Source organism: Branchiostoma lanceolatum, chromosome 2, assembly GCF_035083965.1.
Source record: "Branchiostoma lanceolatum isolate klBraLanc5 chromosome 2, klBraLanc5.hap2, whole genome shotgun sequence".
Taxonomy (NCBI): Eukaryota; Metazoa; Chordata; class Leptocardii; order Amphioxiformes; family Branchiostomatidae; genus Branchiostoma; species Branchiostoma lanceolatum.
This window is the reverse complement of record NC_089723.1, coordinates 17,927,252-17,949,850: the sequence shown is the minus strand read 5'-3', so window position 1 is coordinate 17,949,850 and position 22,599 is coordinate 17,927,252. Positions and strand designations below refer to the sequence as shown.

The 22,599-nt window shown below is 43.7% G+C and overlaps 3 pseudogenes; 1 reads left to right on the top strand and 2 right to left on the bottom strand.

The window, feature by feature from the left end:
* Window positions 1–4,407: 4,407 nt before the first annotated feature.
* On the bottom strand, window positions 4,408–6,322 carry LOC136427700 (dnaJ homolog subfamily C member 7 pseudogene; annotated as a pseudogene).
* A 2,158-nt stretch (window positions 6,323–8,480) lies between these two features.
* On the bottom strand, window positions 8,481–10,118 carry LOC136426890 (dnaJ homolog subfamily C member 7 pseudogene; annotated as a pseudogene).
* A 1,375-nt stretch (window positions 10,119–11,493) lies between these two features.
* On the top strand, window positions 11,494–14,279 carry LOC136427699 (dnaJ homolog subfamily C member 7 pseudogene; annotated as a pseudogene).
* Window positions 14,280–22,599: the final 8,320 nt, after the last annotated feature.

Here is a 22,599-nt window from a genome sequence, read left to right as displayed (position 1 = left end):
CGCTCGGAGACTCATCAATTCAAATAACAGCATGAATTGGAAATCAGGCTGTTCTTTTCTGCGCGCAGCACTCCCTGTGGGAATAATTGACGCTGTCCGTGGTGGTGGGTTGCCATCAGATGGAGGTGGCGGCGGGGAACGACGCTGATTGGCTGTTACGGAGAGACGCGTCACGGGCAGACATTCAGAATTCATTGTCCCTCCTCTCAGACACTGCACTACAAGACAAGTAGGAACAGTATATTAGGACTATGAGAGACAAATAAGGCTCCCTTTTGTCTGTAGAGAGCATAGTAGCTTAAGCAGACAGTACAACTTTAACAGCTAGTCACTCTACGTTCCATTATGATCATTCATCGATGATAAACAGATCGACTGCCATTCATATGTTGGCTTCTATTCTAATAATCTGCTATTTCGGTATTCGGTTATGTCTCAACCTACGTGTTTGTCTCAAATATACATTCCATGCATATTTAACTCCTCTATTTCTGTCATAATAATTTTCTTTTCAATTATTTCATTTTAGCACAAGACATTTATAGCATCAGCCTCATCAGATTTGGTGTTTCTTTTGGTGCTTTTGTTTATTAATCGAAATAATTGGACTGAATGTATTAAGATCGGCTTACACGATGACGGTTGGTATGTATTGTTTAGCCTTTAATCTCTATAAAGCATGTTGAGATTCAATCTTGGTTACGGCATATCAAATTGTCAATAAACTGTTCATCCATCCATATCATCGCTTCTACTGATGACTCTGGATGGCATGCTGGATAAGGTAACAGATATCTGTGTATGAAACTAGATAACAACAAGTCTCATCTTGCATATTTCAGATAAAGGTCAACAAGGTAATAATCATTTCTCTAATATGAAAAATACGATCTGGTTAATGGGGTGTGTTCACAGTAACACCGTGTCTCTTCGACTGTCTAAGATCTATGTTATATGCTAATGTTTGTAACAAAGGACACATCGAAAAACGCCTTTTAGGACTTCTATTTTATCCTGGATAGATAAATTAAGTCAAACTTAAGCTTCGTAATATGCTACCATAGATAGTGAAGGAAAGTGATTAGGGCGACATAAATGTTTATCTTTTCGACCGAAATGTAAAACAATATTTTCTGAAAACAACTTCTACGCTTAGTCCAACGAATGAAATAAAACAGCTTGGTTCAATTTAAGAATTCAGTTTTTAGTCCACACAGACATATTCTACTATCAGTAGGTACTTGGGATGCGTGAAATCACTCGCAAGGTCTTTAATTAGTTAGTGGATATGCAAGAGCGCCATTCAGTCCACAAGTATTGATTCAACGATTGCATTTGAAGTGTTGGATATGCGTGGCCAGAGACGGGATGTTGTTCTCGTGCATTCACACTTTACATCTCGCGTGAGTTTGTACGTGAGTGCACTTCGGGAGTGGGCAATGCCGGTTACGTCTTGTAGCAGTGTATAGATGATCACGATTTGCAAATTGCAACATGTACTCAGCTGTTGGTAGCATGGTAGGGAAATAATGTATGATTGAATAACAATTATCATTACGACACAGTTTCATGAGGCGTTTTCTCGTATTTTGCGCCGTTTTGAAGACTTTTGACATTAGTAATTTTTACTTCTTTTACGGCTGCAAAGTGGTGAATGGGTATTTTTGTACCAGACGATATTTCCTCTAACATACATGAAATCAAACCCGACGGCCAAAGGCGGTGAAGAGTTTGGTTTCAAACCTTGTCCCTATTTTTTTTTGGAAACAGAAACATGATCTCAATTATCCGTTCCTTTCATTTTTTTGTATTACGGCTGCACTGATGTGGTGAATGTGGGTATTTTTGTGTCAAACGATATTTCCTCTAACATACATGAAATCAAACCCGACGGCCAAAGACTGTGAAGAGTTTGGTTTCGAACCTTGTCCCTACCTTTTTGCAAACAGAAACAAGATCCCAATCATCCTTTTCTTTCCTACTCTATTTACAGTCATAAAGAGTCGTGTGTTCTTTTATATCCGCACGACACACAGTCTCTGTGAATCAACCTTTTACAAATGTCACACGATCTTGTACGCGATGTTTTCCCCTCGACACCCTTCCCTTTTGTTCTTTCCCTTATTTGTCCAATTGTTTTTATGTCCTTTCTCCGGCTTGTGGCCCCTTCCTCTCGCTCGTGTAACCAATTAGCGGTAATTTTCCGGCCGACATTCTATCCAAGCACTAAGATGATGGAACCAATTACATGCACAAAGGACGACAGGACGTCAGCAAATAAGACCCCGTACTCCGCTGCACCTGCACCCCGCGCCTCAACAACCGTCACCATGACAACCGACACCCTCATCACAGTCGCCATGGCAACGAAGCACGTTTGTTTGGTTCCGTCCACGCGTTTTTGTTTGCTCGCTATTATGGAACTGTTGTTCGCAGATGTGGGTATGATTTACGTAAGTCATTGAATTAGGATGAAGGTGACAATAATCATATTTTTTTTAGTTTCGTAAGTATTCGTGATCGTGCCTCGTTCCTTCAAGACAGAAAACATGTTTAAGATTACTTAACGTACCTCCGGTCACGATGACGCACAAACTTGTGTAACTAACAAATTCTGTGACTACTTCGTGAACCAGAACTTTACTACCTAAGGGCCCTGTCACACCTGTGCGTATATTCAAGTTCGCGTGAGTTTCGCATTAACATTTCTTTGGTTTAAGTACGGTTTGCGGGGAGAAAGTTGTTTTCTACTTTGACCCACCGTTGTACAGCCAAGTGATCGAACCTAAGAAATCACTCATTCGGCTGCAAACTTAATCTAAACCAAAAACATGCTAATACGCAACTCATGCGGACTTGTATATACGCACAAGTGTGACAGGGGCTTAACTAACCAGTGATCCATCAGAATCACAGAACACAAGAGGCCCACGATTCGCTGTTAGACTTACAGTTGCAACCTTGTTTTTGCCGTCATCCGACATATCTTCCATACCTGAAGCTATTCTGAAATATTCTTATAATCTCATATGAAAGGGACCTTAGTTGACCTCTTTGCTTGTCACAGTAATACGATATTCTACTAGTTTAGAGAACAAAGAAGAGTGACTTCGTTAATTCAGTTTATTCCTAGTTTTCCTGCGCCGCCAAAATAAGTGGCATGTATTAAGTGCAGTGTCACAACATAGTCCTTGTTCTTGTATCAGCATATAGATTGACGTAAGCGAACAGCCGACAACAGGTTGAAGGGTGCGCGGATGGTGCCGCCTGGCGAATTTCACCCGAAACACAACAGCTCCCTTCGCTTGGAACTTGCTGGACGCGCGGTGTTTTTGTACCCGGAGACAGAATTCGTCGCAATATTCAAACCTTCAAGCATTCAGCGATCGCGAAATCATATACAGATACCAAGATGTACTTTGATGAAGTTTCCTTATTGAGTTTCTATTTACATTTGTATCTTCATTCCGTTTGATATGCCATATCAGTAATCTCCAAGCAGATCTAACGGGTGCAAAGACCGTATCCAACTGCCAAAAGGAGTTGGGTTGCAAAAAAAACTCCTTTTGCCAGTTGGATACGGTCTTTGCAACCGTTAGATCTGCTTGGAGATTATTATATCAGTACTAGTGGTAGTACAAGTAAATGTGAAATACCTGATAACCGAAACATACGTTAAGATACCATTATTGCTAGATCTAGCATGCTTTAAGATGAATGTGCACTGTTGGTGCTTCTGTTGACAAACTGCAAGACAACACTGGGTTTATTTAACCTTATGTTCATTTTAGATGGTAACAGTTCCTACTAATAATTCCTGTAGCGCAGCCGTTCTATTTCTTTACTTTCCCGTTGTGGTTTAGCTTACATTTGACAAGTCTTGGCGATAAGCGCTAGCGAATACAAGACGTGCAGTTTTTACATTCTCCGGTAGGTGACGCTATAGGACTACACAATCAACGAAGACATCTTTCCTGAATTGTGTGGGTGGGTTAAACGTAATGCAAAATAGATATCAGTCTCACAACTTTCTTTATCTGTAGTTATTAACTAATTCTTAATTTCAGGTGGCAAATATTTTGCATGGTGACAATGGCAGGTATCTAACGTTCAGTTTGTTCCTTCAGACCCTCGTAGTGCCTAGTGGCACATAGGGCAGCATGTTTCCTTGCTGTTTCAGTGATGGATATTTTTCCACAGAGGGTTTGCTAGCTCTTCCTCTATCTAACGTTACAGTTTGCAAAATGCATCGTATTCCTAGTTGGAGGTGAGTATATAGCCCAACTTATGCTAGGACAGGAAGCTATGTATATCTAGTCTAAGCCCAACGTGGTAACTCTGATAGTTAAGTATTTTACTTTCCACCACAGCCGTTGTCTACACCGCAAAAGGAAACAACATAGACTATTCATTTTCATGATCATCATTTATTGTTTGACTTTGACACAATGTGTTGGCAGGAATGATTTGCAGATCGCCAGCAACCTACATTTGTTAGGATTACATAATAAAGATGTGACAATGTGTCTTTTAACATTGAGTGATAATATGCTTACCAACAGTGAAGTTATACAAAGTGAAATACAAATTTTCTTTTGTATGGAGTGTTGTTTGTACTGAGATTTACGTTAACGTTAACATTCACGTCCACGTTTACATTGATATCGGGCTCATCGGACATAAAGTCTCTGAACTCTTCCAGTCTGAGTTCCCGATCGTACTGCGCCCTCTCTACGGGATCGGACAGGGTCTTGTGTGCCTCTCCGATTGCCTTGAACTTCTTTTCCATGGCGATTCTAACATCATCAGTCGATCCTACTTGTTTGTCGGGATGACACTTAAGTGCTAGCTTACGGTATGCCTTCTTGATCTCGTCATCTGTCGCGAAGCGTTCCACCCCGAGAGTTTGGTAAAAGTTCGTCTGCATGCTCAACTTCTGTTCCCGTCTGGCCTCACGGAGAAGCTTCTCGTTCTCAGGTGTCGGGTTCAGCTTGTAGAGGGTCTCGAAGTCTCGGATGGCTTCCTCGAAGCACTCGGTCTCCATGTAGCATGTGGCCCGACGAGAGATGGCTTTGACGTACGATGAGTCCAGCTCGATAGCTTGTGTGCAGTCCCGAATGGCGTCATTCAGTCGGCCCAGCTTGACACAAACTGCGGCTCTGTTGTTGTAGAGTTTAGCGTTGGTCAACTTATTTTCAGGGTCAATTGTGAGCGCCTCTGAATACAAGTCGTATGCCTTCTGATATTCCCCAGACTTAAAGGCAACGTTCCCTTCTTCCTTCTTGTCAGCTAGTTGTGAGAACATTTCTAGAAAGGCCAGTGTTCTCTGGTGGTTGGGCTCCAACTGCAGAGCTCTTTCAAACCTTGTCTGAGAGCCCTGTTCGTCACCGCTGTAGTGAAGACAAAGTCCGTAAACATACAAGGCGTCTGCGGTCTCGTTAACTTCCAAAACTTCCTCGACGATGGCCTGTGCTTCGGCGTAGTTTTTCTGTTGGACGAAGATGTCTGCCTTCATGACCTTGTACTTGGTGCACAACGGTGCAATCTTCATCATTTTGTCCACGTAGAACATAACATGGCGAGAGACACCCTTAGGCAGATCCCTTTCTACGAGCGACTGAAGTTGTGAAAGGTCTTTGGCGGATTTCAGGGCCTCTGTGATCTGATTGTCTTCGGGTTTCAGTTCAAGGGCGACCGTGTACGCCTTTATGGCATCTGCGGGTTGACCGAGGGCCAGGAGACACTCGGCTTGCCGCTGATATCCCGGGACGAACTTGCTGTCTATTTCAGTCGACTGCTTTGCGTCCGCCAGCGCCTCGGAGAACAAGCCCATTCCAAGGTAACATTGGCATCTGCCGCTGTAATAGCTTGAAGAAGTCGAGCAAAGTTCTAGGGCTTCGTTGAATTTTTCTAGAGCTTCTTCATAATGTTGACGGTTGAGCAGATTTGTACCGGTGTTTGCAGCTGTTGCCGCCTTCCGCCAGCTGATGAGGGTTGCAGCTCTGGTTGTGCGGGGCGTTTCGGCTGTGTTGGCGGAGCGGTGGGGCGAGTTGACCCGAGGACGCTTCCCAGGGCGGCCCGTAGACAGGACGGAGGCAGACGACCAGGGCCAGTGGCTTGTCGTTTGACCCACAGGGGTCGATGTGTCCTCCGATTCCGAAGTTCTCTTTAGCGATTCGGTAGAGGTCATGCTGTCGTTGGTGTCCATGTTCTCATAGTCGTCTGGGAGTTCAATAATGGTCGGCATTTCGGCTGATTTTGTGGTTCGTTCTTGTAGCTTCTTCTTTCTTGGTCGAAGAGCGAATGCTTCACCACTACAGGACGCAACAATTTAAAGCCGTCGACCCACCCTAGCTAATTACCAATGACGCGCTTTACATCAAACGTCATTGGCTCAGCAGCCATTTTTGAACGTAAACAAGACGCAAAGGTCGGCATAATTACCCAGGTAACAATTGTGTTGGCTCACAGCCCCAGGGCAAATCGTTGGAACACAACGTTGCCTGGCCTCAATATAGACTTATTTGGTATCTTTGCCTCCATTCCTCCGAATGAATGAGACGCATTATGACACAATCAATGTCTGAAGAGGATTTGTGACCAAAAAAAAATCAAAGGAATGTTTAACATTGAGCACTTAATAGTTCGGTCGCCATGACGTCAACTCTGACCCACTCGTGACCATATATGGAAAGTCAATATGGCGTTCTTGCCATATATGGTCAACACTTTATTTACGATGGACTGAAGGTGTTGTATGTCATATGTGGTAAGCAGTGTCCTGTAATTAGACTATTCTGGTAGATGGCCTTTCTATCAAAGCATGTAGGCATTAATGACCTTCAATTATCGATACACACATTCATGATGATTTGACGATTATGTCCATTTCCAAAATAACACTTTCTCCCCTCCTTTTTTATCTCCCCCTCTTTCATTCATTTTTGCCTCTATCTCTTTCTCACCCTCCCTTTCTCTCTCTCTCTATGTACAACCCCAACTCTATCCACTCTTTTCCTATCTTTCTTAATCTAAGCCTATCATTCGTTCATCATTTGTATCTACCTATCAATTTGAATTGATGTCACGAATGTCAACTAACAAACTATATTACACATGCCAACTAATAATGCAAATATACAGTATCAATCAAAATCACAATGGATGTAGAAATCTTCCTGACAAGAATACAGTGGAACGATCTGCCACGTTTTGTGAAGGCTTTTTGTGAAGGTCATGACAGAGCCTTTTTGCTGAACATTTGACACCTACACATTCCGCTCGGTGCTTGACCTTGAGGGCAACTACACGTGTATAAACATCTGAGCGTCTTAGATATGACTCATTATAGACATTGCACGTCTCCACACCCAGCACCCACACGCTATATTTTAACTGTTACACTGACATGTGTAGGTGGCCTCACCAGCCCATCCTCCATATTTTTTGTTATCGGTAATGTGGTATATATTTAGAAGCTAGGCGTAATAAGATTTGCTCGTGAAATTCTCTCATGTCAAGTTTAATGATAAGGCTACACTGATTTGATTTTATGACTGACGCCCTCGCGCTCATTAATTTTCGACTGTTTTTTTTTAAAAAGCCGACTCATAATGCCACAAAAAAAGGCCAATATGAGCGGGCTCGCAGTAAAACTCGTTATGTTATACCGCAAAACCCAATGCATTTTTTGAAGGAGGAAGAACAAGATAGTGTGCCTCCTTGGATCGTCACCAACGTACCGCTTTAAATTATACAAATAAAGACTTGTTTCTTGTTTGGTGGTTCAGGTTGTGTTACCAGCTCTGTATTTCTGTGGTTTTGACATTTTAGCAGCATTTTTTGCTGGATTTTTTTCACCCTCTCGCATTAGCTTAAGGGTGTCCAGAGGATATATTCTATAGAATTAAATTGGTGTGGCCTAACATGTGTTTAAGACATACCACTAACTTTAGACCCAAATCCCATTGAGTCAAACACGAGTTCTGCAGAAATAATCAATATCTCTCTAACTCTGCCAAGCCTTCATACCATAGAGCAACTTCATGATACATTTTTCTGATACAAACTATCAATAGAAACAATATTCAGCTGTATTTCATTCCCCCTATTGGTTATGATGTGATGCACCCCTCTCTCTCTCTCTCTCTCTCTCTCTCTCTCTCTCTCTCTCTCTCTCTTTCTCTCTCTCCCCCCCTCTCTCTCTCTCTCTATATATATATATATGACTTCATTCAGATCCACAAGTAACTTGATATTCCAGCTATTCTTCCTGTGGTCTATACATTTAGCACTATTATATCTATCACTGAATAAAAGACAGATACTGTTTATAGTCATCAGAGTTGTGATTTATTGGATTGCAATGAGAAGCACCAGTATAATGCAACATTGGCATCAACTCTTTTTGAGTATCAAAACTGTACAAGACATTTGTTAAGCTGTTATATATACAAATTTCAACACATGTTTGTGCGCTGTTACACATAGTGAAAAGTAAATCGGCTTTTGTAAGGAGAACTCCTTGTTTGGCCGTTTACATTGACATTTACGTTGACATTGACGTTCACATTGATGGTGGTTTCTCTGAGTTCTTCCCGTCTGAGTTCCCGATCGTACTGCGCCCTCTCTGCAGGATCGGACAGGGTCTTGTGTGCCTCTCCGATCGCCTTGAACTTCTTCTCCATGGCGATTTTCTCGTCCTCGCTCGCCCCCACGTGCTTGTCGGGATGACACTTCAGCGCCAACTTACGGTACGCCTTCTTGATCTCGTCGGCCTTCGCGAAGCGTTCCACTCCGAGAGTTTGGTAAAAGTTCGTCTGCATGTTTGATTTCTGTTGTTGTTTGGCCTCACGGAGAAGTTTCTCGTTTTCAGGGGTCGGGTTCAGCTTGTAGAGGGTCTCGAAGTCGCGGATGGCTTCTTCGAAGCACTCGGTCTCCATGTAGCATGTGGCCCGACGAGAGATGGCTTTAACGTACGATGGGTCCAGCTCGATAGCTTGTGTGCAGTCCTGAATGGCGTCATTCAGTCGGCACAGCTTGACACAAACTGCGGCTCTGTTGTTGTAGAGTTTGGCGTTGGTGAGCTTGTTCTGAGGGTCAATTGTGAGCGCCTCTGAATACAAGTTGTACGCCTTCTCATATTCTTCAGACTTGAAGGCGACGTTTCCTTCTTCCTTCCTGGCTGCTAGCTGGCAGGACGTCTCCAGAAACGCCAGTGTTCTTGTGTGATGTTTTTCCAGTTTCAGAGCTTTATCAAACTTACTGTACGAGCCCTGCTCGTCCCCACTGTAGTGGAGACAAAGTCCGTGAATGTAGAAAGCGTCTGCGGTCTCGTCAACTTCCAAAACGTCTTCAATGATGGCCTGTGCTTCGGCGTAGTTTTTCTGTTGGATGAATATTTCTGACTTCATGACCTTGTATTTGATGCACAAGGGAGCCAAGTTCATCAGTTTGTCCACATGGGCTGCTCCCGTTTGAAGGTCTCGCTCTGCTAGACGCTGAAGTTTTGTGATCTCCTTGGCGGACTGCAGCGCTTTGGAAACTTCTTTGTCCCCGGTGTTCAGTCCGTCTGCCACCGTCAACACTTTCACGGCCTCTCCCGGGCGTCCCATGGCCACGAGACACTCTGCTTGTTGCTTGTAGCCTGTGACGAACTTTGAGTCAGCCTTTGTCGAACTCTTGGCGTCTGCTAGTGCCTTAGAAAATTGTCCCATTCCGAAGTAACATTGGCACCGGCGGGAGTAATAACTAGGAAACGTCGGACACAGTTTCAGGGCTGCACTAAACTGCTTGGAGGCGTTCTTATATTGGCAACAGTTGAGAAGCGTATTTCCGAGTTTAGCCGCCTCGGCAGCCTTGCGTTGGTTGACTAGAGTTGAGCTTCTGGTTGACCGGGGTGTCTCTGCCGTGTTGGCCCGGGTCGGGCGGAGCGGCGAGTCCACCCGAAGTCGCTTCTCTGCCCCGCTCGGCGACGAAATCGTGGCCGACGACCAGGGCCGATGGCTCAGCGTTGTTTTCCCGACAGGAGTCGAATCGTCCGACTCCGAAGGTCTCTTCCTTGATCTCCTAGGTGTGTTGATATTCTCCATACTGTGGGATACGATCACAACAGGCATTGAGTGGTTTTCTGAGCTTCTTCTTGTATCGTGTGGTCTCTTGTCCGTGTGTGTGGATAAGTGCCGCAGCCAAGCGGCCCCCGAAATTTAAAGCGTCGGCCTATCCCCAACCGTTGGCACTGTGACGTGTGCGTGAACCCTCGATTAATCCGTTCTCCTTTTTTGGTCAGGAACCAGTCGAACAAATGACCCCGTTACCATGGCGACTTCTGGGTTGGACGAAAGCACATTATTCCAAACCATTAGACAGGGCAGACCATCAGGCATTGCTCCTGGCGTTATTCTGAGAGGGCTACCAAGGGGGCCTCTGTATATAGTTTACGTTGAAAATAAATGATGCGTCATCCCTAATAGATTCGATTTGACGATCACGTATTCTGAACATTTATTAAAACAATTATTACGCAGGATTCACGACATATATTAGCAGAAAATTGCTCCATCATTTAGTGAAGTTTACTAGTATACTACGATAGGAGAAATTTGTTGGATTCCGGCCTAGCAAAATCACACAAAAACTGGAGTGTAAAAGTTGGAACGAAATGTATAAAAAGTCAGACTATAGAATTAAAACATTGATATGAATTCTATTGATCAATAAAATACAAGAACACTGATTTTTATAAAGTAGCAGCGTAACAAACCTCTCACAGAGCCCCACGTTTTCTAACATCGATGCATCTCTTTGGGTTAACAGTAGTTACCCTTTCTAAGTTTTTCTATACATCAATCCCAACAGAAAGAAACGTCAAAGGTGAAATGTGCCCTCAGACAGAACTGTACCATGAATCCAATCACCTTCTTTTATAGTTAAGTCATAAAAATATTGCATATTGTCATCGGCCATGATGTAATGCACGACCTACGGTTACCTGCTAACATGACCATATATGGTAACGACCAGGTGTGTCGTCACATCCGTGTCAATTACGTTGCTGCCTGCGAGGTCATAAAGGGTCGTTAGACACGTACGAATGTTAATGTATCTTTGGTGTAAGCCAATTACAGGTTATTTTGAGATTGGATAATGCTTCTTCGACGTCATGCCTCCCGTAGCCATATATGGTAGGGACTAGTCGTTATGACGTCACCACGTCATGGCTGCCACAAGCCAACACCTGCAATGACTAGTAAATATGCACAGTACACTTGCTCCTTTTTGTTGCTATTCTGGTTGTCATTTTCTTTAGTATCGGCTGTCTGTTTTCACACAATGTTTTTCCAGCCTCCTTGCCCCCTTTGGTAAGCACCTGACTGTCGGAGCGCTGCTGGTGATATCAGAATACCCTTGAAATTCAGATCTAGAAGTCACCGTTGTTGGTAATAGGATAATGAAACAGAGTGTCAGGATACAAGACCCCATACAAGTCACATTTCCGTGAGAGGTAGGTCACCGGAGCTGCACCTGTAAGCAATTACAGAGACGTCTGGATTTTATAAGATAGCGATGGCATCTCTATCAGAGAGCTATATACAAGCGGTCATGACCTTGTTTATTTTGCGTGCTATCTTCTTTTTTTAAAGGGGTTTCCGTTAGACTGTGTGTATACAGGGCTTCGTTAAATATTCGAGACATGCAGGCGATAGAATGCTTGAAAACAAGCCATCTGTGACCTTCGACATACATAAAGTACCACAAACAAAGCGGTTAGTCCACCCTGTCTGGCGGTTTGGAATAATGTGCCCTAGGCTCTAACCGACCTGATCGTTCCCTTGGCAACTGTCCCGAAATGCATGCACTGTTTACGTTCAAAAAGCCAGACGAGCGAATGAGAGAGTTCACTGTTACCGCAGAAAGAAAAACCGTTAGGGTTTGGCCCGTTTTCAAAACTGAAGTGTTCTTAGTCAGTGAAGACTTGGGGCGTTGATGGGAGAAGACTAGCAGCGATACAGTGCTGAGCGACTGTGCCAAAATGTCAACCACCACTGAGCTAGCAGACGACAAGGAGAATGTAGAAACCGACAAGGTTAAAAGACCTACAAAGAGAAGATCGGACGATGGTGGTCACCAGAGACTGACCAACAGCAAGGCCTGGTCGTCGGCGTCGCGGTATGAGTCGTCGGACAACTCAGGGAAACGACTTCGGGTCAACTCGCCACACCGCGCCGCCGGCACACCACAGACGCCCCGGTCGACGAGATTAACGACTCTAAACAATCACAGGAAGGCTATGGAGGCTGCTAAACTCGGTAACACACTTCTGAATTGCGGACAGCATCACAATGCCCTGAAGCACTTCAATACAGCCGTAGAGCTGTGCCCTACTTTCTCCAGTTTCTACTCAGGCCGGTGTGAATGTTACATAGGGATGGGACTGTACACCGACGCACTGGCGGAGGCTAGACAGTCGACCGAAGTAGACAACAAGTTCGTCCCAGGATACCAGCGGCAGGCCGAGTGTCTCCTGGCCCTCGGTCGGCCTGCTGAGGCGGTGAAGGCGTACACGTCCGCCCTGGAACAGAGCGGCGGGGGCGAGGAACTTTCAAAAGCGCTAAAATCCGCCAAGGAAATTTCTCAATTCCAACTTGTTGCGGAAAGGGACCTCCACAAGGGTGCCTCGCGACATGTTTTGTTCTACGTGGACAAAATGGTGAAAATGGTACCTATGTGTTCTAAATACAAGGTCATGAAGGCAGAGATACTTGTAAAACAGGGAAAGTACACCGATGCGCTGACACTTGTGGAAGAAGTGCTGGATGTCAACAAGAACGCAGACGCCTTGTACATTCACGGACTTTGTCTTCACTACAACGGAGACGAGAAGGGATCCCAGACAAAATTTAACAGGGCTCTAGACTTAGAGCCCGACCATAAAAGAACACTGGCGTTTCTGGAGACATCCTGCCAGCTAGCAGGCAAGAAGGAAGAAGGAAATGTTGCGTTCAAGTCTGGAGACTACCAGAAGGCATACGACGTGTATTCAGAGGCGCTCACAATTGACCCTCAGAACAAGCTCACCAACGCCAAACTCTACAACAACAGAGCCGCAGTTTGTGTCAAGCTGGGCCGACTGAATGACGCCATTCAGGACTGCACAAAAGCTATCGAGCTGGACTCATCGTACGTCAAAGCCATCTCTCGTCGGGCCACATGCTACATGGAGACCGAGTGCTTCGAAGAAGCCATCCGAGACTTCGAGACCCTCTGGAAGCTGAGCCCGACACCTGAGAACGAAAAACTTCTCCGTGAAGCCAAACAGCAGCAGAAGTTGAGCAAACAAACAGACTTTTACAAAATCCTCGGAGTGGAACGCTTCGCGAAGGCCGACGAGATCAAGAAGGCGTATCGTAAGTTGGCGCTGAAGTGTCATCCCGACAAGCACGTGGGGGCGAGCGAGGACGAGAAAATCGCCATGGAGAAGAAGTTCAAGGCGATCGGAGAGGCACACAAGACCCTGTCCGATCCTGTAGAGAGGGCAAAGTACGACGAAGAACTGACTCAAACCTATCTAGGAGACCTTATGTCGGACAGGACAAATACACAGACTAATGTTAATGTCAATGTTAACACAAGAACAAGTGGCACACCATTCAAAAGTAGGTTTACGTTTCATTTTGTGTAGCCATCTTTTTCATGATTCCTGTGCACTTAATTACTTAAATGCTAACATGTGTAAGGTGGGCACCTAAGACTTTACCTAGCACGTAACCATACTGAATATGTCGTGATCCAACACGGTCTCTTGGATATCTTCTCGTCACGGAGAGCTGCATAGTTTACTGTTCAAAAACATAACAAATCTCATAGTTTAGTGCAGGACCGCAAGACCTATGGATGTCATACATATTGTGTCAAACATGATCTTCTTATACCGCTAATATTAGACAAAAAAATTTCATATTTTGATATACTTGTATCAACAATAAGATTAGGCATTTTAAATTCAACGTTTACAGTATTTGTATGTATGAATAAAAATTTAGAAATTTCTATATGTAAAATTGAAAATCTATCCATGACTGAACTAAATGTACTTTTGATATATCAGCTACAACTTGAATATTGTAATGTGCAGTTTCTAATCCTCAATGCTCTAAAATGTAAAGATAGTATTCTGTATACCGTAAAATTCCTATTTACGTACGCACTTTTTAAACTTTTCAAGTCGCAAGCAGGTGCTCCAGGCCAACACCAAAGTCGGGGGGCGTACGTTAGGAGGGGTTCTTCCTCGAAAAAATTGCATATCAGCATGAGAGTATACGTACGGTACATCTTCATGCAAATGAAGTGTGGAATGCTACCACACAATCAAACAGTAATAAAGAATAAACAATACATATATTTAAATTGTTTGATATTTTCTACCCAAAAACAATTTCTCAGTAACCCTTTAAGCTGGTAAACATCATCGGAAGGATGATCATGTCAACCTCTTAACTATCCACCGAAATGCTGGAGAGGGGGTGCGTACGTTAGGAGGGGTGTGTACGTAAATAGGAATTTTACGGTACATGAGATATAACTTGCTGCAGTTCCGTAGTTTTCATCGATAGGTAACATTGTAAACGGTGGTGTTTGTAAACATCATCACCAGCTGGGATGAAAACAGAAAAGAGCATTTCATTCAGACCCACGGTTTCGGACAAGAATGGGGGCCTCACGCGGCATGGTTCAGTACTGCAGTTTTATATTCAAGCAGTATCAAACTGTTTTATTATCACTGCCACTGAATGACGCAGTACCACCACACGACATTACGTCACTTCATATTATATCATATCATATCACACCATAGACCAACACCACCCCATACATACATACATACAACAGAACACAATTCCGACGCGGCACAACACAACACAGGACAACACAGGACAACACCACCCCATACATACATACAACAGAACACAGCACAACACGACGCAGCACAACACAACACAGCACAGCACAGCACAACACAGGCCAACGCCACCCCATGAATACATAAAATCACAACACAGCACAACAAAGCACAGCACAAGGAAACACTGCACAAGGAAACATAGCACAAGGAAACACAGCACAAGGAAACACAGCATAGTATGACGACACGACACAACACAACATGACAGCCATACTACCATCTCACAAATACCTCTACATGGCCCTAGAAGCTAGTTCGGAGTTGCTACTACGCATGTGCAGTGTCAAAGGTGAAGGCCCCGGCTTTTAAACAGTGCCCGTCTCTACATTGTTTCAATTTGCATAACAAAACCCAGACGGGTTTTGTTCACGTCTCGGGGGCCTTTACCTTTGACACTGTACATGCGTAGTAGCAACTCCGAACTAGCTCATTGCCCTAATTTCTCTCACCTGCTGGTCTCTGGTCAAACACCTTGTTCACTCTGACCTTCAGGTGATGACCCCGGCTGCGTGGGAATAACATCTAAACCTCTTCCCATCCACACTCAACTTTTATCACCGTTTTATCATTCCTGATCGTTTTCCATGGTCTTCCTTAGTTTATCGTGAAAAATGACAAGTTCAGTTGCTATCTGTGTGCAGAGTTGGACTGCTCATTGCTGTCCTCTAGCGACTCACCATTAAACTGCAGCGTAATATAGACTGTGTAAAGCGTAAAATGGCATTTGAGTCACGTGATCGACTCGGCTGCCCTTCATGATGATATTACCATGTGGTCTACTGTAAAGTTATCAATGAATTATGATTGTGTTTTTAGAATCCATCTGTTGTTTTTCCGTTATTTGATAGTGGGACTATCATATCCATAACTTCCATACATGAATGAAAAATGTTTGAATGCATGTTCCATTTTCTGGACGAAATAAACCCTTGCTGTCATAATAAATTTGCGTTTTTTCATTCCTCTTTCCTTTCGAGGTAGAAATTCAACATTTTCAAAGACTCTCGTTGTATTAAGTTATATTGCTACTTCAAATCTTATAACTCATACCTTAGGTAAGATGTAACTTATTTCTTATTCACAGGCAAGTCTACTGATTGCAGATGTGAGTTTTTTCTCCAAATGATACTCTTATTACGTCCATAAGAGTTTATACGGCAAGACTGTCTTGAAATAGTAACTCAGGAGAGAAATGCACGCATGTATTTGTACATGCCTGACATGTGATGAATGATGTTCAGTTCTATGCCGTCGGAAGTAATGTCTGTATGTCTTGTTGTACGTGGTGTTTCATTTTTTTTACATTAATTTGCTAAGAAGGTTATGTTTTCGGTAGCGTTCGTGTGTGTGTCTGTCTGTCAACACGATAGCTCGAGAATGCATGGATGGATCGATGATATTTGGTATGTGGGAAGGTCTTGATGAGACCTCGAAATGATTAGATTTTGGGTCCGCTAGCGGCTCTCTATGGCACTGCAGCGGAACTTCCGGTCAAGTCCGTTTTACTCCCTTCAGGTAAACACTGCTTCAAACTAGTACTATGGACCCGTGCGCTTTATCACGTGATAATCACGTGCAAAAGCAAATATCGAGCTAGCTATAAAGGGTACTTAATTTGATGACTTACCTGTGATTAAGGGATTCCAATAGGCCATTTCTCGCAATCAGTGTACAATTTTACGATCCAAAGATGATTATCGAAATCGTTTGTAATGTGTTATCGTCAAGATAGATTATGCATCTTTATTGTTGTTTATACATGCTTTGGAAATGACACTGAAGTGTTTAGATCCGGTTCTAGATCTAATACAAAATGTGATTTTCACTCATCAAATCAAACACGCAATTACTGATAGTTCGGTGATTATCTGAACCATGGCCCCCAAATAGTCATAACCCCGAAAATTTAAACTTCTGCGCTCATTGCAATGACAATATACAGGCAAATTTCATATCACCAATGTCGGTAATGTTCTTGTCAATCCGTATTTCCACGATGTTGTATTCCGACCCTACCAATAATACTCGTTGTGTAGATGAGATTTGATGTGTCGTCTTCTCGCTTGGCAGCGCCTGACGTTGTAATGTTTCGGATATGAGACTTGTTTTATCTAAAAGCCTCCCTCTGGGTTTATCCACACTACTTTTCTCGGCGGCACGCCTGGTAAATTGTCCACATTCATTATCCTTGTCGGTGGCTGTGTGCTACAGTAGATACGTTTGTTACAGCACTGCCGCCCCCCTCCCATGCGCTATTTGTAAGTCTATTGATGTTCCAATTGCTTTATTTCCCCGATGACTCGTTGATTCTTGCTTCCATTTACACGTTACATTTTTATTGCGTTGTCTTGTGCAATAAAGAGAGCTGCGTCGAGAAGAGTGCTTCAGTCCGGGAGGAGCTACCTTCATCTTTATCTCTGCTCCCCACAAGTATAGTCAGGAGATAATCGCGGAATGTCGACAACCTTTTTGCGGAATTCGATTTTAGCATGTTCAAACGTGAGTCTACAGGATAGAGTTAAATCTATTTTTTGTTCTCACAGTACTATATTACATATCACCCCAGGGCGACGCAATATTCACCCGGACGTCCTCTAAAACATGACCCCATCTGGGTATGCTTTTGACCGCATAAACCTTTGATGGTGAATGGCCACGGGAGATCATGTAAGCCAGAACCGACACGGTATTGATGACCGCAGATTCGAGGCATGGCCATAGCGGAGCTATCTGCCCATCCTACTCTGCTATGCCGTTTTTTTTCTACATCTTGTTTTGCTCGCCGGCTGTGACGGCAGACTGACGTGAGGTGAATAATTGACGAGACCTCGGCAATCTTCTGGGCCAGGCGTCTCGGCGATAACTGGTAATCCTCTGACCGTGGCCCAACCATTTGCGTAGACACTATCCAACGTTTATAGCTTAGGCGTATGAATACAACATTTATGGCAATTTTGTATCTTGCTAATATGTAGACTGCTTCAACATGCAACTACATACTATGTTTCAAATGTTATACAATAAATTGATTCTCGGCCATAGCAATACCTGTTTAGTATTCTTTTATTCCACTGGTCTCCATCTGTGGCATTTCACGGTCCTTCCCTCCAGAAAAAAAGATGGCCGCCATAATTTTGAACCATTAAAGCTTCACTAAACTTTGATTATGAAGTCCAAGTTCCTTGGTTCACACGTTTATCCGTTATTTTTTTAAACGAGTTATGACGAGCGATCTGAACGCAGGAGGCTTGTCCATTCTGATTTGTCTGATTTCAATGAGAGGCACTGTGGCTGCATACCAAGTGGGCTTGAGCGTCCAGCCACGCGTGCTAAATTGATGGTCTCATTAACATGAATATCACAGCAAGCATCCATGAAAACCGTCATGAGAAGGGAGGAACTCATTTATCTTATACGCAGACGTACCCGAGTCTGATTTGAACAGAGTGAGGCATGTGTGTTTCAGAGCAAGAAACGAGAGAAGAATTCGTGTTGTGTTGAAATTGACTGTGTCCTTGGTACTGATTGCGCTATCTTATCGTTTGGGAGAAAGGGTGCATATTTTGTCTTCACGGGCCTACATAATCACACAAACATGCAAGCTCTGTGCAATAATGCTAACAGAACTAATAAAGTCATATATACAGATCGTTTTTCAGTTTATTATCGCACCGTTTCACACCCGCCCGAGGAATATTCTCGGACCAGTATAGTGTGGCTTGCTCGTGTTGGATGATAACCTAACCTACCGTACTCTTCCCACCATCCCAACCGTCCGTTCGATGATTCACGGGACAGATCTCGGGTCCTGATACTCCCTCCACCCTGTAGCAGCAGCTATAGGGTATGTCGAATCCATCTTAACGTTATTTTCCCTCCAGAAGATAACACGTCGCACCTACCAACGTTATCTCGGACGGGGATGGCTGTGACGTCACCAACGGGCGGCCACGTTCGATTACTTTGGTCTGCTATTCGTAAGATATTTTTAGTAATGCTACTCTCAGTTTGAATAAACTTGAATTCTTTCTGAACAGTCATTAAATCTTTCCATACCCATCCACTTAAGTTTAATATGTGGCACCCTGCTCCTAAAACCATAAAACTATTTTTACTTAAGTTCTCATGTTTCACAAAATACACCATCACAGGTCAGTTTGATCCATACCCCCCCCCCCCCCCCCACTTGTCTTGACTGAACCGGAGTCTCTGAGTCTCTGTCAGTTGGATAAAATTTCTCCACAGAGAAATATTCGTGCATATGGAATCTGGCGGAACGACAGTACGAAGTTGTTGATGAAAGACGGTAGAGGGAACATTACTCGAGATTCGGCAGCATCGAATGACAATTTATTGCGCATGCTCCATTTGACTGCCAAAATCGATTTCTGAAATGGGGCGAGTTTGTCAATGTCAGCTTTCAAATTACTCCGCCTCCAACTCATTTGTCCGCGTCGCTTCCTCAGCCGACCGACCCCAGCGGCAGTTTTGTCTCTAATAGCCGCGGGCGCCACATTAAAGACCCGGGCCGCAGGTGCAGACTGAGCCGGGGAGAACTGATGGAAGTCACGGCAAAATTAGACACCGCCGCTCGGCGGTAACGAATACGACGTCCTCATGTTATACTTGGTGTGCTGTTTTAAGAGATAAGCTAATCCTCTCCACCAGCCCGTTATTTAGAATTAAGGCGCTGCTTATATAAGATTGGGACGTCAGTGACTCATACGAGTCTGCTGGAAAGGCTTTAGGGGGGAAACAGAGTAAACCAGTTGTCAGAGGACTCCGCAAATACCCTCCAGTCGTAATGGAGTCGTGTAAGACATTCACAAACTGCTGTTGTGGGACACCACAACGACCGCAGGTACGTGTGAAAAACGACCCTGTTTATAGGAGTTGGAGCTGACTCGCGTACAGAGAGTGATCCGTTTGCTCCGAACGTTCCGTTATGGCTGATAGTGGCAGACGAGAATTAATTCATCGGGAGAAACGAGACGTTATTAGATTGGAATCACATCTCCCGGTCTCCAAACGCCCGTGAGGCAGCGACGACCTATGGCCTTTGTTCTGACTCTTGCATTTCATTTTGGGAGTTCCTGACACGACCATCGTTTGTTCACACGTGCGCGTTTCTTTTTCCACTAGTTGTGAAGTCGGATGGGTGCAAAGAAGTGTCATATCTGCGGCTATGTGGTTATGCCTATGCGTGTGTTAGATTCTTATCTATGTAACAAATGTATAAGAGAATATGATTATTTCACACTTTATAGAGGTCCCCTTTCTAGAGGTCCCCTCTACTGACATGCAATCAGAAAATGGTGGGCTTCCGAACGTGATGTATTTCCAAACCTTTATCTGATTCAGCTCTTTTTTTTATCCCTCCCATGACTACACGGACGCCCATCCCTTTTGTACCTACCGTCCATGTTCGGCTTCGCCCAAACGTAAGGGTCTTAGACCATATGTTACATATGTTCACAAGATTTAAACGAGACAAAGGTTCCTCAAAAAGTGAGGTCCTTAGTTTGCTGAATGTGTATAGTAACAATAACGCCAGCCAGTCATTTACAGTTGTATTTTAGTATTTCATATATGAGGCTACGACCTGATAACATCAGTGACCTTGACTGTTCATAATTCCACGGAATTCAAGGGCAGTTTTTAAAGTTCATGAGCTACCGTTCTAAAGATAATCGATCTCCTTTATACTACATATGCCACCTTATCTGATGTGTGGTTGTAGAGACTCAGTGCTGCCGGCGTTTGACGAGCATGAAGGCTTCTGTCGGGTAGACACTGTCGTCTGTCGGTGCCTTTGGTTGATATCTGCCGTCACTGACGTAGGCACTGACGTCATCTTGTCCCCGTGATTGATCAGACTCGTGACAAGCATGGTGAAGGTAAGCGTGGCGTGAATACGGTTGTCACTGTTGAACTCATTTGTGAATTTTTGCCTTAGCCTTACATTTCTCCTTAAAATCGTCTTTTGTTTTTATGTATCTTTATGGGTTTTATGGAACTAAACATTAAGTGAGTGTATGAGTAATATCGCAGTAAGAAATATTATAATTCTTTTGCTAAAATATGCTGAATTTCTTCTTTTATCCTTTCATAAAGGGATTATATCTTATCAAAAGTAAAAACTGCTTCTAGATAAAGTAAAGAAACTGTGGTCTGCCCCGACCATTTCAACTTTGTGAGTTCAATTTGCATTGGTAATAATTGTATCTAAATCCGTTTATTTCCACCCTAACTGTATCTACCCCGCTTTGTATACATGCTAGATAACGGTGCACTATCTCTCTCTAGCTCAGCCCAGGAAAGCTGAGTCTGTCAGTTCTCTCTTCACGGTTGACTGCGGGTCAGCACCAAGGACAGGTCCCGTGCTTAGTCAGCACACATCACACGTACAGCTCATAGACTAGCACCACGGAAAGTGCCCGTTATAATCAGCGGCTTCTTGTGTGAAGTCTTCGTGACAGCGGCTGATTTTGACAGGCCGGTCTACAATCATGTAGACCGCATGAACACAGAAGCATGTTTTAAGATAAGCTGGAAATTACTAGCATATGTCGGTTTAAGGAAGATTTGAGCCGCTGAAATTAGATTGCACACACGGTAGGCGGGTTGTTGATTTAATGGCGCTCGTCAGACCCGGGTGGATTTTATTGGTTACCGCCAACAACGTGAGGAGTGGCGATGACATCACCGCCCGCGGTGTTCCGGCAGCCAGATAGCATCGGTTTTATGGTACCGCTACACAGAAAAGCTCTCAGCCTAACTAATAACGCAACGGGGGCTAAGTTACTCCAACTGGAGAGTTAAAAGCATATCGACAGGTTACGGGTTGGCGCTGCGTTTTATGAGGCCAATATCTCTAGTGGAAGACGAGCGCAAGGCAATAATGTTAGCGCCCGCCAAAGGACTCTTTTTATACAATACGTAGTCCCTGCCGAGTTGCTTTATTCTATTACACATCCCATAAAATCCATATTGCGCTGAACAGATTAACCTTTCTCTCGTGTAATAAAGGATGGGAGATACGAACGGCGCGGGTTGATTAACCAGTATAAAGGGCACATCAGGTAAAACACAGATTCATCACTCTGCATGGGAAACTGTTGAATAAATGCACATACATATGCACATATATTACTGTATTGGTTATCTTCAGAGGTCTCCAGGCGTATTATCTGGTATAAAATAGACGTATGTGATACGCATAATCTTACCATTCTATCAGTTGTATTTAGTAACTGCCTCATATGATTTTGTAGAGAATTGTTTTATTGGGCCACCCTTAAAATGTACACGTTCATGTAATCGTTTAGAACAATAATGATAAATGATGCTAATTTTTTATAGTTTTTGACTAAATTTGAAACTGAGTAATTTAGTTGACTGCCCGAAATGAAAATTCCCAGCCAAATATATGTAAAAAATACTATCTCCATTGGGTTTGTAAAATCCTTGAACAAGAGAGGCTCAAACCTCACTCACTCACTCACTCACCCAATCAGCCATACAGGTCCCTATCAACGTGCTAAAGTCGGGGGAAATATAGCTTAGGTGACCCCGTGACCTCATGTAGATTTACTATTTATATACGTCAGAAATACTGCACGGTTTCCTCTTTTTCA